The 12,733-nt window shown below is 41.0% G+C and overlaps 1 protein-coding gene and 2 long non-coding RNA genes across 10 annotated transcripts in view; 1 reads left to right on the forward strand and 2 right to left on the reverse strand.

Moving 5' to 3' along the window:
* LOC128071612 (uncharacterized) overlaps positions 1 to 12,733 on the forward strand; it is a 679,004-nt gene that overhangs the window by 278,928 nt on the left and 387,343 nt on the right. The window lies entirely within an intron of this gene.
* Positions 1 to 12,733, reverse strand: part of FARP1 (FERM, ARH/RhoGEF and pleckstrin domain protein 1) — a 202,393-nt gene that overhangs the window by 99,672 nt on the left and 89,988 nt on the right. The gene's annotated exons all lie outside the window — the stretch shown is intronic.
* On the reverse strand, positions 3,647 to 9,493 carry LOC128071619 (uncharacterized). The gene is made up of 3 exons (XR_008201916.1): positions 5,702 to 9,493; positions 4,951 to 5,181; positions 3,647 to 3,732 (listed from the first exon to the last, which is right to left on the reverse strand). It is a non-coding gene; the product is annotated as an uncharacterized LOC128071619 (long non-coding RNA).

The following is a 12,733-nucleotide window of genomic DNA, read 5'->3' on the forward strand; positions in this document are numbered from 1 at the left end:
CAAAAAGGACTTTAAAAACACAAGTACTGGACGAGCACAATGGTTTATCATATATCCCATACTATATACTGCATAATGTAACATTACAAATCACCTTCAACCATAATGGTGAAGTTCCTGCACTAAGTCACTGGGTATACCCTGATTTCCATCCAATAAAGAAGTTGTTAAATAGCCAGGCTGAAGAAAAACAGGGAAGCCTAAACAACACATCATAAAATAAACAGTTACCAAGTCAGTCACTGCGAAGAAAAGGCTGGGAGGGGAAGGTAGCAAGGTTTGTTCTTTTTTTTAAAAAAAAAGTAACAAAAAAACCCCAAACAAGTAAAGGGAATTAAAAAAAAAAAAAAAAAAAAAAAACTGCTTAGAAAACTGACACCTACATGCAAACGCTGCTTCAAAGCTTCAGCACAATCTCTCAGGGCAGAACAATAGAAGCTCTGTACTCATAAGCAGCTCAATCTGTTCCAGTCAGGAAGAGGGTGCCCTCACCGTTCACAGCAAATGTATTGCTCCCTGGTGCTTGGGTCTGGGAAATTTGGCTCAAGCTCTTGAAAATTCATCATCTTCAAAGCAGGACGACGTGCAGCAAGTAGGTACTCCAGTGACAGAGGCTGCAGTTAATGCCTGATGCTTCTAGCAGTGTTTGCCTACCCTGCTCTTGCTCAGGTCCCGAAGCTTTCAGGCTGGGAAAGAGGCAGAGCTGCAGTTAGAGATAAGGTTGCACTGCAAAGCACCCCTTGTTCCTCTGAAGTCCTTACAATACTTGTGAGCAAGCAAAGGGTAACTGTGTGGAACAGGAGGTAGTCTTTATCTTGCTAAGAAGGAAGAAAGCATGGATTCAGCATGAGAGCCGTCTGCTCGTTAAAGAAAAAATCATCTGTCTGCTGTCAGGCCTACTGAAAAACCCTTTAATTAGGCTGTTTACAGAGGGTTGGCTTACTCTGCTCAGGGAGCTGGACTATGTTGCAGTAGGACCTAAGATGCTGCTCTCTGTGGGTTACCCTAAGGAGGTCTGACCTAAATAAGAGTTGATCAGGTGGCCCAGGATCGGCACTGATCCACTCAGGGCTTGAAATACCACTCCAGCTTTGGGCTCATTTCAGCAACAGAAGGTAAAAATATCCAGTGTTCTGTGAAATCCAACCTCTCTCTGGTGGGAAAAGCCCTGCTGCAGGAGTACACAGCTCCATCCCTGCAGAGTCGTGCTGAAGAGAGGGCAGACGGAGGCATCTTCCTAGCAGAAAGGCATTTGGAATGGCTGCTTTAGCTGGGCATCCAGTGTGGCATACAAACAATTTCACTACGCTATTACTTCCATCAAAAGCACGTCCCATGTTCTCATCCAGATTCATGTCCTATTTACATATACTCTGTCCACACACAGAATAATTAACAGCTTGCAGGTAACATACGGGCTTTAATTCCAAATCTGGCTTCACCTTTTTTTACCGTTATGTTTGAGACATGCAGGAGGTCACCAGGTATCCCCACATACTTTAAGCATACATTTGCTTCTGACTTACTTGTGCTGGGATGCTCCCAGCCTCCCTGTCTGAGCAGCAGCAACCAGCAAAGAATGAAGTGACTCAAGTTAACATGTTATTGAAAACAACCACAGGTTGGGTTTCTGCCAAATGCCCTGGGCTTCTCAGGACAATTAAGCAAGGAGCTTTCTTTCTGTTAGGACACCTGACCCACCAGAAAGTTCCACAAAGTAACTGACCTGCCAGAACAAATGCTGTAACAGAAAATGAACGCCTATCACAGAGTTGAAAGGATTTCTGAGAGAGCTTTATGATGGCAGCCAACTCGCAGCTAAGAGTGGCAGGCCCTGATCAGCAGCATGCTGTAGCATGTGATCCAGCATCGCACAGCCCTTGCGGAGCTTAATGGCATGGGGAATGTGTCCCAGGGAGAACAACTCGCAGCCCTGTTAGCCTGTGCAGATGCCCACTCAGAGCTCAACTTCAAAGAGCGGCTTGCCTTTCCTTGGATTGGAAAGCTGAGCGACTTCCCTTCAGCCTTATTCATCTGCTGTGACTTTCACCATCAGCAACTGCAAGCAGCCATCCATAAAAGCTGGGGTGGGAAAGAGAACGAGAGATGTGTCCTTATTTCTCACAGGGTAAGGAGAGCACTGGGGATTTTCCAGGCATCCAGGAACAGGAGAAGAGCAATCAAAGACTTCTGGTGGAACATCTTTCCAAGAGGTACCTGGATCCCCACGCACACACAGGGTGTATTACTACCTTAAATGCTAATAGGCAACTACTAATCAAGATGACCTTCAGTTCTGAACACAGCAGTGCTCTCAGCACCAGAGGCACCTCAAATGATGCCACCTGAGCTCAGCTCTTTCTTGGTCTATTCACACAGGCAAGATCAGCTAGCAGATAAAACATCACAGAGATGCTTGTCATGGGCACTCACTACCCCACTACTTCGACTGAAAATCAGTTCCATGGGAATGCAATAGCATAGGAAGCAAGATTTCCTTCTCCCACTGAAATAAGAAGCACCTTATCACTGGTAAACAGCAGCTTGCTGTCAAAAGCTGATTTCTTCTACTTAGCCAGCACAGAAGCCTGTAAGGGAAAATGTAAGCAGGTAGTTGGTAGCTCTAAAATGACAAAAAATAGACTACAATCCAGAGAGTTTTTCAAGATGAAGTGATTATTCAGACATTCCCAGGACATGCATTTTCTACCTTCACAGCAAAAGCCAGAAAATGGAGGTTGTGAAGTTTAAATGAAAGAAATGAAAACACTTCATAACAAGTCATATAAAAACATGAGATACAAATTGAAAACGTACTGACACTTTTTAAGAAGATAAAGACACTGATGCAAATGCATCATGAAAAGTTTAAGTCACTGTATTTCAAAAAGTCCTTTATATGAGCACAGAATATTTTACATAGAATCACAGAATCACCAAGATTGGAAAAGACCTCCAAGATCATCCAGACCTCCAAGATATCCATCTGCGTATCACCAATAAATCTCACTAAATATTCTTAGTACAACATCTAAATGTTCCTTGAACACCTCCAGGGTCGGTGACTCCACCACCACTCGGGGCAGCCCATTCCAGCATCTGACCACTCTTTCAGAGAAGTAATATTTCCTAACATCCAACCTCAATACCCCCAGGCTCAACTTGAGGCCATTCCCTCTGGTCCTATCACTAGCTACACGAGAGAAGAGGCCGACCCCCAGCTCACTACAACCTCCTTTCAGGTAGTTATAGAGAGTGATAAGGTCTACCCTGAACCTCTTCTTCTCCAGACTGAACATGTCACACAGATTTCTCCAGACTGACTAGAAAAGTAGTTGCTTGTTTGATGATAATCTGTAATAAATTAAAAAAAAAAAAAAAAACCAACAAATTCAGCTGCATCTATTTGATCCCCCGCGCATTTAGACAAAAAGAAAAAAAAAGAAAAAAAAAAAGGAAAAAAAAAAACACGAACAGAAAGCTAAAAATGCCTTTATTTTGAAAAATCCAAAAAAAGTATTAGAATTTGCAATACAGTTTCAGTGTCCAATAGTGACAACAAATGCAAGCACACTTCATAAAAGCAGAGTAGATGATTTTAATGGTCTACCACATATAAACTTCCATAGCATCACAAGAGAAGGAAGGAGAATATGATGAATCAATAAGATTTTCCTTTATGGTACCAGCCAAGAGCTTCTGATTTCTCTTTTTGTCCCACAATGAACTTTTCTAAAAGAAAATGCAGAGGAGTTACCAAAATAGAAAGAATCAGGAGTACTGGCAGAAGTGTAGGCAGATGGAAGAAAATCTCAGGGGCAGGTAAAAAGTAATTGTTATGAATTGGGTGTCTTTCTTACCAGCATCTCACTTGGAAAGGCTGATAGCATACAATTCAGAAATATCTGAAAAACATTTACGGGAGAGGTGGTACGTTTCTCCATATACATTGCTTCCTTGCCATCTTTTTACATCCAATCTGCCTTCTATATAAACTAAGCAACTGTTCTGGCTGCTGATCTAGGAAAACCAATGCAGTTTTTATATTCGAGGTTTTTTTCCCTGACCAGTAAGGCCAGTAATTATGTTCTAATTTTTGTTTTCTTTTTAATGGGATTTATACAGACTCTGCAAAGTCTTTAGCCCTTCAATGAATAAAGTTCACACACTAAGCCATAATGGTGGAATAAAATAAGAAGTTGCTTAAGAAGTCGCATTCATGAAGATGAATTTGCAATCCACACAACATGATGAACCAGATGTAGGTCAGCCTTTGCAGTGTTGGAGTTGGTTTTAATCATGCAAACCTAAAAAATTTTGAAAAAAGACAAAACTTCAAGTTTTGTCAAATAGCATCTTATCTGTAGCCCCCAACCTTACTTCCTAACAAGGAGCCTAACAAGAAAGGACTGAGTAAAGCATCCTTGAAAAGGAATACTGAAATTTGGGTCTTATCCAAGATCTGCCGTAACTGAGAGATCAAAAGAAAATACCTCAGTGTAAAACATGGTTTGCAGACTGTCGTGAAGGCATATTTATGTAATTACTTATTCTGTGTAGTTCAAATACACAGAACAAGCACCTCTCGTCAAAAGAAGTGTTTCACAGCAACTATATACAAATACCTTTGCAAATTCTAAGTTGGAAGTGAGCAAGGTGAGAGAACAAATTCAAACAGAAGTGAAAGAGACACCAAAATCTCTCTGTTCTCCAAAAACAAACAAAATCAGCTGAAGTCTGACAGCAGAGGAGGAGGGAAAATATTAGAACACGGTACGCTGTGCTGGGAAGAGTTTAAAAATCCCTGCCTTTAAGGCCAGGCCCTTTGCAGAAGGCAGTGCAGCTCCTCTCCTCCTTCACAACCATGTGAAGCACTCCTGCTATGAGGAGAATGTTTTCTGCATCCCATTCCTGTTCTTACAGGCTCTGGGCAGTTGAGCAAACACTTACCTACTTCAGGTAAATAAAATTAATCTGACTATGGCTTCATGCGTTGTTTTTCTGACCAGCAGCACCGACTGCCACTGAAGCACTAAAATGGCTGGGCCACCCCTGTTTAACTTTGTGTGTTCCTGAGCAGTAGAGGTCAACACAAGGAATCTTTTGATAAGGATGCAAGAACAGGAGCTCTGACTCATGCTGGGTGTAGTTGCAACATGTGCCTCCACTGGTGAAGAAAACCTGTTCTCCCGGGGGAAAATCATAGAATCATAAAGTCATCAACATTGGAAAAGACCACTACGATTATCTAGTGCAGCCATCATCCCAACACCACCGTGCCCAATAACCTTGCAGGAGAACTAGGCAGGCCATGGCCTCACCGAGGTCGCATGCCTCCACAATCCAATGCCTCGTACCAAAAGCAGAAGAAGCCCTTCCTGCAAATTCTTTGTGCAGACAGAACTGACAAAAGCATGTAGTTTTGAGTTTAACGTAACCATGCAGGTCAGTATGACAGGGTTACGTGCTGTTGAGAGGCACTGTGCCTGCCTCTACAAACCAAACCTTCAGCGTGGGGAAGCTTAGGGCTGCAGCAGCATTAAAAATGTTGGCTCTTCCAGGGCATGGCTGAAAAAGAGCTGGGCTCCCTTGCTCCACTGATCCCACTTTCCTTTCCACTCATCAGATCAAAGCCAGCACACTGAGCGTAAGCAGACACTGGTACTGCTCTCCTTGTCCACAGCAGAGTGAGTATTATTACCTGGTCACACACACCTCCATAGGGCTTGCATGGGAGGAGGCATGCCCGGTCCAATAGTGAACTCCAACGCCATGATTCTCAAACACACAACTCCTCAAGGCCAAACAATCTTCCTCGCAAATGTAATCATGTGGCTTCCCAGCAGGGAGGAAAGTGCTTTCAAGCTTAAAAGGCTTATCAGTCAAGCTTACTCCTCTGACCTCTGGGATAAAGTCATACCACGAGGCTATGGTGCTACGTAACAGCAAAGTCATCTGGAAACACTTTAAGGAAGTACAGAAGAGAGAGAGGTCTTCACAAACCCCCAGTTAAACGTCAGCACGAGAAAGGGAGCATGCAGCATACTGCACTGTCATTAGTCCAGGGAGATCAAATGTGTGAGAGGGAAACATGATACATATTTAGATGGTGCTTAAAATGTACGTATCAATATCTCAAATCCTTCACCAAGACAGCAAATCAAAAGAGTAATTTGCTCAGTATTTTTAAACTCACCAGGCAACTACAGCACTTGGGGATAGCAGCAATATGAATCATATTCAATCTAATGACCATGTGATGAACGGACTCCCATGCTAATTATTGTGTGCAGCCTTCAATACGTCTTTGGACAATTTTTAGTAGCAGAGAAATCCAAAAACTAACCTATGAGTTTTGATTCACACTACTTACTGCTCTATCACTTCCACAGCATTACTAAGGCGTAACTTTCTTCACCTGCTGTAAATTTACAACCACATATTATTCTTTTATGGAGTAATCTTTAGACTTACTCTAAGCACATTTTGTTTGCGATTGAAAGGTTAGTACGCAGCTGAGCTAGCAGAAGATAAATCAGACCAACTGCATGAACTGATCCAATGGCTGAGCTCAAATGAAAGTTCTGCCTTTCACTTAGAACAATATAAGAGATGGTAAAAAACACTTGTGCAGCAGGGTAGAAATGATCTAAATGCACGAGACTACCTGCACTACCACAGCTATTTTCTGCTGAACACTGTTTGCATGACCAGTTTTTACTGTTGCAGATCACATTGGCACTGCTCCGACAACAATCACTCAAGGGGCATGGAAATTCAGATCACCAGTTCCAACTGGGAGCTCTGCATGCTGCATGAGTTAACCTAACACACTCATTTCTACAAAACCTAGGATTGTTCCTGGCTTCTCATCGCTGCAAGAATGGCTTTAAAGGTACTCAACCAAGCACATGCCAATGCAATGGTGTATTTCAGACTATGAGATAATTTCTATGCTGTGATGCTTCTGTAAGTTTTGTTAGAGGGTTACAGTACAGAATTATCAGTACACCAAGTAACACACCTGTTGCTATACATACAGACCACTTGGTCAAATATGAACCAGTTGGGAGTTATGTCAGTTTAACACTGAAAGCTGCATAACTGAAATAAGAGCAGACACAGTAGGTGGCAAGATAGTGCTGTGGGGGGAAGGACCTAATATCAAAGTAAGAAGTAAATGAGAAGTCCTGCAGGACCCTTTCTTGCAAGAACAAGGAAACAGAGACAGAACAGCAGCTAGAGGGGAGTAGTGTTTCAAATTTATAAAAAAACCTACAAGAAGAGAAGGAAGATGGCCTTTCACCATCGTCTTCCAAATAAATCAGTCACTAAGATTTTCACTCTATGAAGAAATTACATAAAAAAGAATTGCTGTTTTACAGTCTATCAAGTATGCGTATAGTAGTATTAGAGCTGCTTAGCCAAATAGTTTATAGAAGGGCGGGAAGCTCCTGTGAAACCATTCGATCATTAGGTTAAATGATACATGAGTTGAGTGGCATTAAACAGTATGCTTTTGGGAAGTTCAGCAACATGTTTGAAATGAAGACTTAACTTGCACTTACAGCAATACAGCACTACTTTTAATGAATCAAGTAATTATCGACTCTATAAAAAGAAATGTACCCCCGAGCACTCAACATCAGAAGCACTGCATTCATTTCCAATTAAAGACCAGAAATTGCAAGATCCTGTGTTGTCTCTGCTCCCACTTGGAGTCAATTGAAATTAATGGTGCTCAACATTTTTCAGGGCCAAACCCAAAGGCAGAAGCACTCATCTGACTTATGTGGCCACTTCGATTGGAAAGTACTGAAACTTTGGAAATGAGAGAAGTGAAAATAATTCTGAATTCATGTGTAGAACTCTTTTTTATTATTAATTTTTTTTTTCTGAAAAAGCTTTCTATGAGCATAAAAACTCCTCCATGTTTCCAACTGATGTAAAGTGAAAATTCTAATGGTAATCAACGGAAATCTCGAAAGCCCGTAAGAAACCAGAAGGATTCTTTGCAGAAGGCCCACTGTGCCAGCCAAATCACATATCTTATCATTGACACAGGTCCCTTATTAATTCCATCTATAACAGCCCACTTGTTAATTTCTCTCAACTTCTTTACCCTTTTACTTTCCTTCTTCTAGACAGTACCGACCTTGCCAAAGTCTAGAATGTCCATTTCTACCACAATAGCCATAATAAAAGAGTCAGTCATCTATTTTTCATTTCTTATTATGCTAAAAATCTACACCAGCAAGTCAGGACACTTCCTCTGTTCTCATTCCCTATTTGATAACTTACTGTTTTAACTCATTCCCTATAATTAGAATGCAAAGGTTTATTTGTTCACCTTGCACACCTTGGCAGCGGATAAAAGGTGGCAAAAATGAATGAGTGTGTTGTATATCAACTCAGACTGCAGTGCTGTGGAATTATCACTTCTTCAATGACCTTAGCAAAGTAGGTACACCCAGAGAAAAGTCAAGAGTATCAAAGAAGCAATTCAGCCTCTGTACAAGCTCATGAGACAGCAAAAGGGAAGAGCCAGCATGGTTTAGGTCAGCAGGTTCTCCATTACACCTTCCAAACTGCAGGGAAGAACAAACCAAACAGCAGGAGTTTTATTTTAGAAAATTTTTTTCAACAATCAGGCTATGTTATCTATTCCAAAAGCAAAACGTCTAGTTTTTCAAAGAGTCAATTTGCCAGAAAGGAAACCCAATAACACCTCAGCTGCAAAAAGGGATTTGTCCTGTTTCCACCATTAGTATTCCAGTCCTTCTTTGGAAGACCTCAGTGACAGCAGAACAACTTGCTGTTCTTGCTAATGAACTGCTAAGGTTTGGACTCATGCGTTAGAAGCTCAGGACTGGCATAAATAAACCCTCAAATTTATATTGAGCTGCAAAATTAAATTCAGTTGCAAACACAGAATGTGAAATGACCTAACAGAGCATCCAAGTTTTCCACTCCTTGCAGTCTTTACACCAGTGGTTACTGTTGCACAGATAAGAGCAGTGATCAAAAAAGGCTTACAGAACAAGGCTGCCACATCAGTTATTTCTGGTATTGATACATTATTTGCCCCTTCTCTTTCATTGCAGTTTAAACGCCAAACCAGCATAGCACTAATGCTGCGATCTCGTACATCAGGTTGCCTGTCAGAGCTAATAGGAAAAAAACCAGCTTATCTCCCATTGTGCAAACCTCAGCAATTTCTCTGTGCTTCTCACAGAACATCTGGAAAGTAACACCATCCAAGAGGATTGCTTGAGGGTAGGAGGGCATGAGAAGAGAAGAACCCTTCTGAATATCTGTGCTATATTTAAACGCCAGACCAAAGCTTACACTTGGAGTGAATGTCTCCCTGCTGTAGGAATGCGGTGAACAAGGAGGTGCTCAGCTATCTACAACATGCCCCTAAGCAATGGCATTACTGCACACTTGCAAAAATGAAAAGCTCGGTGCCTCTATCTTCCACTGCAAGGACAGAAAATGGGGAAAAAATAATCTCAATTTTCATTCTGGATAGATCACCTATTTTGCAGGAATGTTTTCTGCAAGGAAGACTCAAGTGGAACGATGAAAATGCATTAAGATTGGGGCAACTCAGACAAAGTTCTAGAACAAAACATCTCAGTTTGGAATTCAAAATGCATACAGCCATGAGAATCAATTGTCACTGAAAGCAATGACAGTAACGGATACTCAGTAAGTTTGGGAAAAAAAACAATCAGAACATGCTGTTATACTCACTATTGCTTGGGTGCACAAACCTAGGCAACCCTCTTTTAAGAATAAAATGATTTCATTTTCTTAGTGCCACCTGATCTCAACAGGTTACTGTTCCCCACTATATTGCCACATACAGCATAAAGGTGCTCCTCTTTGTACTGAAATGACTGTCTTTACAGGAAATATTAAAAAATGACAAGGCCTTGCATGCAGCAGAATTCAGGCCACGGAGAATGAGAACAGCAGTTTCTTCAGCTTTCTTTTGTCTCTGTAATTTTCCAGTGTCTCAAACTGTGGCTAGTCATCCGTAGCATTGAGGTCAGAGGGTTTAACATGCACATTCGTTAGTAAAGGCAGCACTTTTAATATGTGCAACAGATAAAGGAAGAATTCCAGCTTGAAGCTGACCATTTGAAACTCCATTAATGTCTTCCTCTACTAATTTCAACATCAGCAAACAATTAAGACAAAATTCTGGTAACATTCTACAGTCAATGCATGCTAGTTATAGCCCATAATTATTTTTAAAAATCATTATCTTCTTAATTTACAGGACTTCACTTTTACCCAAACTCCTACCATCTGATTATCTTTCAAATCAAAAAGCCCGCTTGCCAGAATGTGCCTAGGGGTGTTTACACTTGCTCATCTTCCTTTGTTGGAGCTAAGCTTGTCTGTTTTTACTGAAAATGGAAAGGGAGAAGAGTAAGAAAGAAGTCAGTTTTGCATGCATTCTAGTCCAGGTGGAAAAGATTTACTGGACAGAAAAGTTGGGCCTCATGCTAAATTTTGGGGGCTTAGAGCATGAATTTGTTTTCAAATGAGCTCCACAAGTTTTCTCAGCTTGAAACATGAACTATCATTAAAGACACATCCTGCTGGCTTAGTTCACTTCAACAGTTGGTTGAATAAATCCTTTCAGTGGTTCTAAGATTGCATTTTTCCAATATATAAAAAGCTTGCTACAAGGTTGCCTTTTCCCAATCTCTAGATGCACTGCACACACAAGTATTCTCAACTTACCTCCAGTTATACTGGCACATAAATGTCCATCAATCTTGATTACACTGTACAGTGGTATATAACTTCTGCTTGTGTAATATAGGTGAACCTCAGCTTTCACAGCATTCCTAAGGCAGCGTTGCTTTCTGGTTTGTTTTCACATCAAGCTTTTTCTGTGCTGGATGCTAAACTATTAGAGACGTAACTTTCCCTGGAATAGCAGGGAGAATTTTAATTAAAACCTGCCTTTCTACTCCTTACTCCACTAAAGTAGATGCCACTGTTCTGTAAAATCCAGGACCAATCAGTGCCAAAACCTTCCATTTACTTTCTGTATTTATAAAACAGTTGAAGATAAGCTACAATTGCTATTCATTATTATTACTGCAATAACAGGAGGCCATTAATAAGGTTGGTCACACCTTGTCCGTTCCTAAAAAGCCACACCGTTTGCAAAGAATTACCACATAGAAAACTAAACTGCACAACTACCATACTTAGTAATGAAAGTAGCAGAACATATTGACTCATTCATATCTGGATTTCATGCAACTTAGGAGGCTAAGGAAAGGACTCACCTATACTTAGAAGGTTAATTTGCACTGGTAGGGCATGAGTTCAGAACACACTGGTTATTGAGTAATGAGTAAAAAAATTACGAGAATTCCTAAAATGCTACCACATTAAAAGGTAGGAGCTATGGACAAAGCAATGCAAGACAGAATCACACAGAATCACAGAATTGTAGGGGTTGGAAGGGACCTCCAGAGATCATCGAGTCCAACCCCCTGCCAAAGCAGGTTCCCTACAGCAGGTCGCACAGGTCGGCATCCAGGCAGGGATGAGGGATGATAGAGTTATCTGTGATTCCGTTAAAGTTTTTCTCTACAGTTAACTTAGATGCAAAGAGGCTTATGAAGGATGGAAGTGAAAATGCCCTTGAAATCCTCCTTGACAATAACTTTAAAAACAGCATATCAGAGCAGAAGCATCACATTGTGCTTCAGAGGTGCTTTTATCTTAGACCTTTGCACAGATAGCCTACAACATTTACATCTCAGATGCTGGAAGAAAAATAAGTTTAACTTGTTAAATGCTGCTGTCGTACATTCTCAGGGGAGATGTTCAGTAAAACATAGCCTTCTTCCCATCTCCTTTGGCAACATATAGAAAGTAAAACAAAAATGTATCAGCAATTCAATGTCAAGCTATTTGGGAACCATACGAATCAGAAAGAAATCTGGAATGGCTGCACTAAAGCATCTGTTCCCCCTTGTCCTTGGATTTAAGTGTCCTTATTGCTTTACACAAATGTTTCTTTCACAAGCAAACTGCATGGGTGATAGGAGACCGCCACAGGACTAAGAATTTCATAGCAAGGTGCGATGTGACAATATCCAATAAACTTACTGTAGCATGAGTAGGAGAGAGGAGTTCACCAAATCGTTTTCAGATGAAAAAAACAACAAACTTGGCTGCCAAGAAATGTCTCCAAAACCTACATCCAGGAGCGGATTTCAGAGGGACAATCACCATCTGCTTCCAGCCAATATGGCCAACAACAATTTATACTGTTAAACAAATCTTGTACATTCAATTACTTGTATAGAATCACGAGTTCTTTTGTGGGCTTTTTTGGGGAGCGTTCTTCTTTTGAAGTGCCAGATTTTTACTTCGTTTGCTCCTCCAGTTTATCTTCTCTTCAGCGCTGAAAATCTTACAAAAAAAGGATGTTAAAAAGGACTCATGCACGTGGAAAAATGAACCTGAGAAGAAATACCACCAAGAAGGCTTCAGCTGCCAATCCCCTTCAGCTGCTAAGTTTTTACCTTAGTACTTTCTTCTGTTTCTTCTCTGCATGGTGAGCAGATGGATTCGCACTTCGGTATCCAGTGGTATCACAAATCAACTGAATTTCAGCATGACTGAAGACTTGGAAGCAAGAAACCAATTAATTATTTTAGGCTTGCAGAAGCCAGACAACCCAGAGGAGTTC

The sequence above is a fragment of the Tympanuchus pallidicinctus genome, unplaced genomic scaffold (assembly GCF_026119805.1).
Source record: "Tympanuchus pallidicinctus isolate F22 unplaced genomic scaffold, pur_lepc_1.0 scaffold6, whole genome shotgun sequence".
In the NCBI taxonomy this organism is placed as follows: domain Eukaryota; kingdom Metazoa; phylum Chordata; class Aves; order Galliformes; family Phasianidae; genus Tympanuchus; species Tympanuchus pallidicinctus.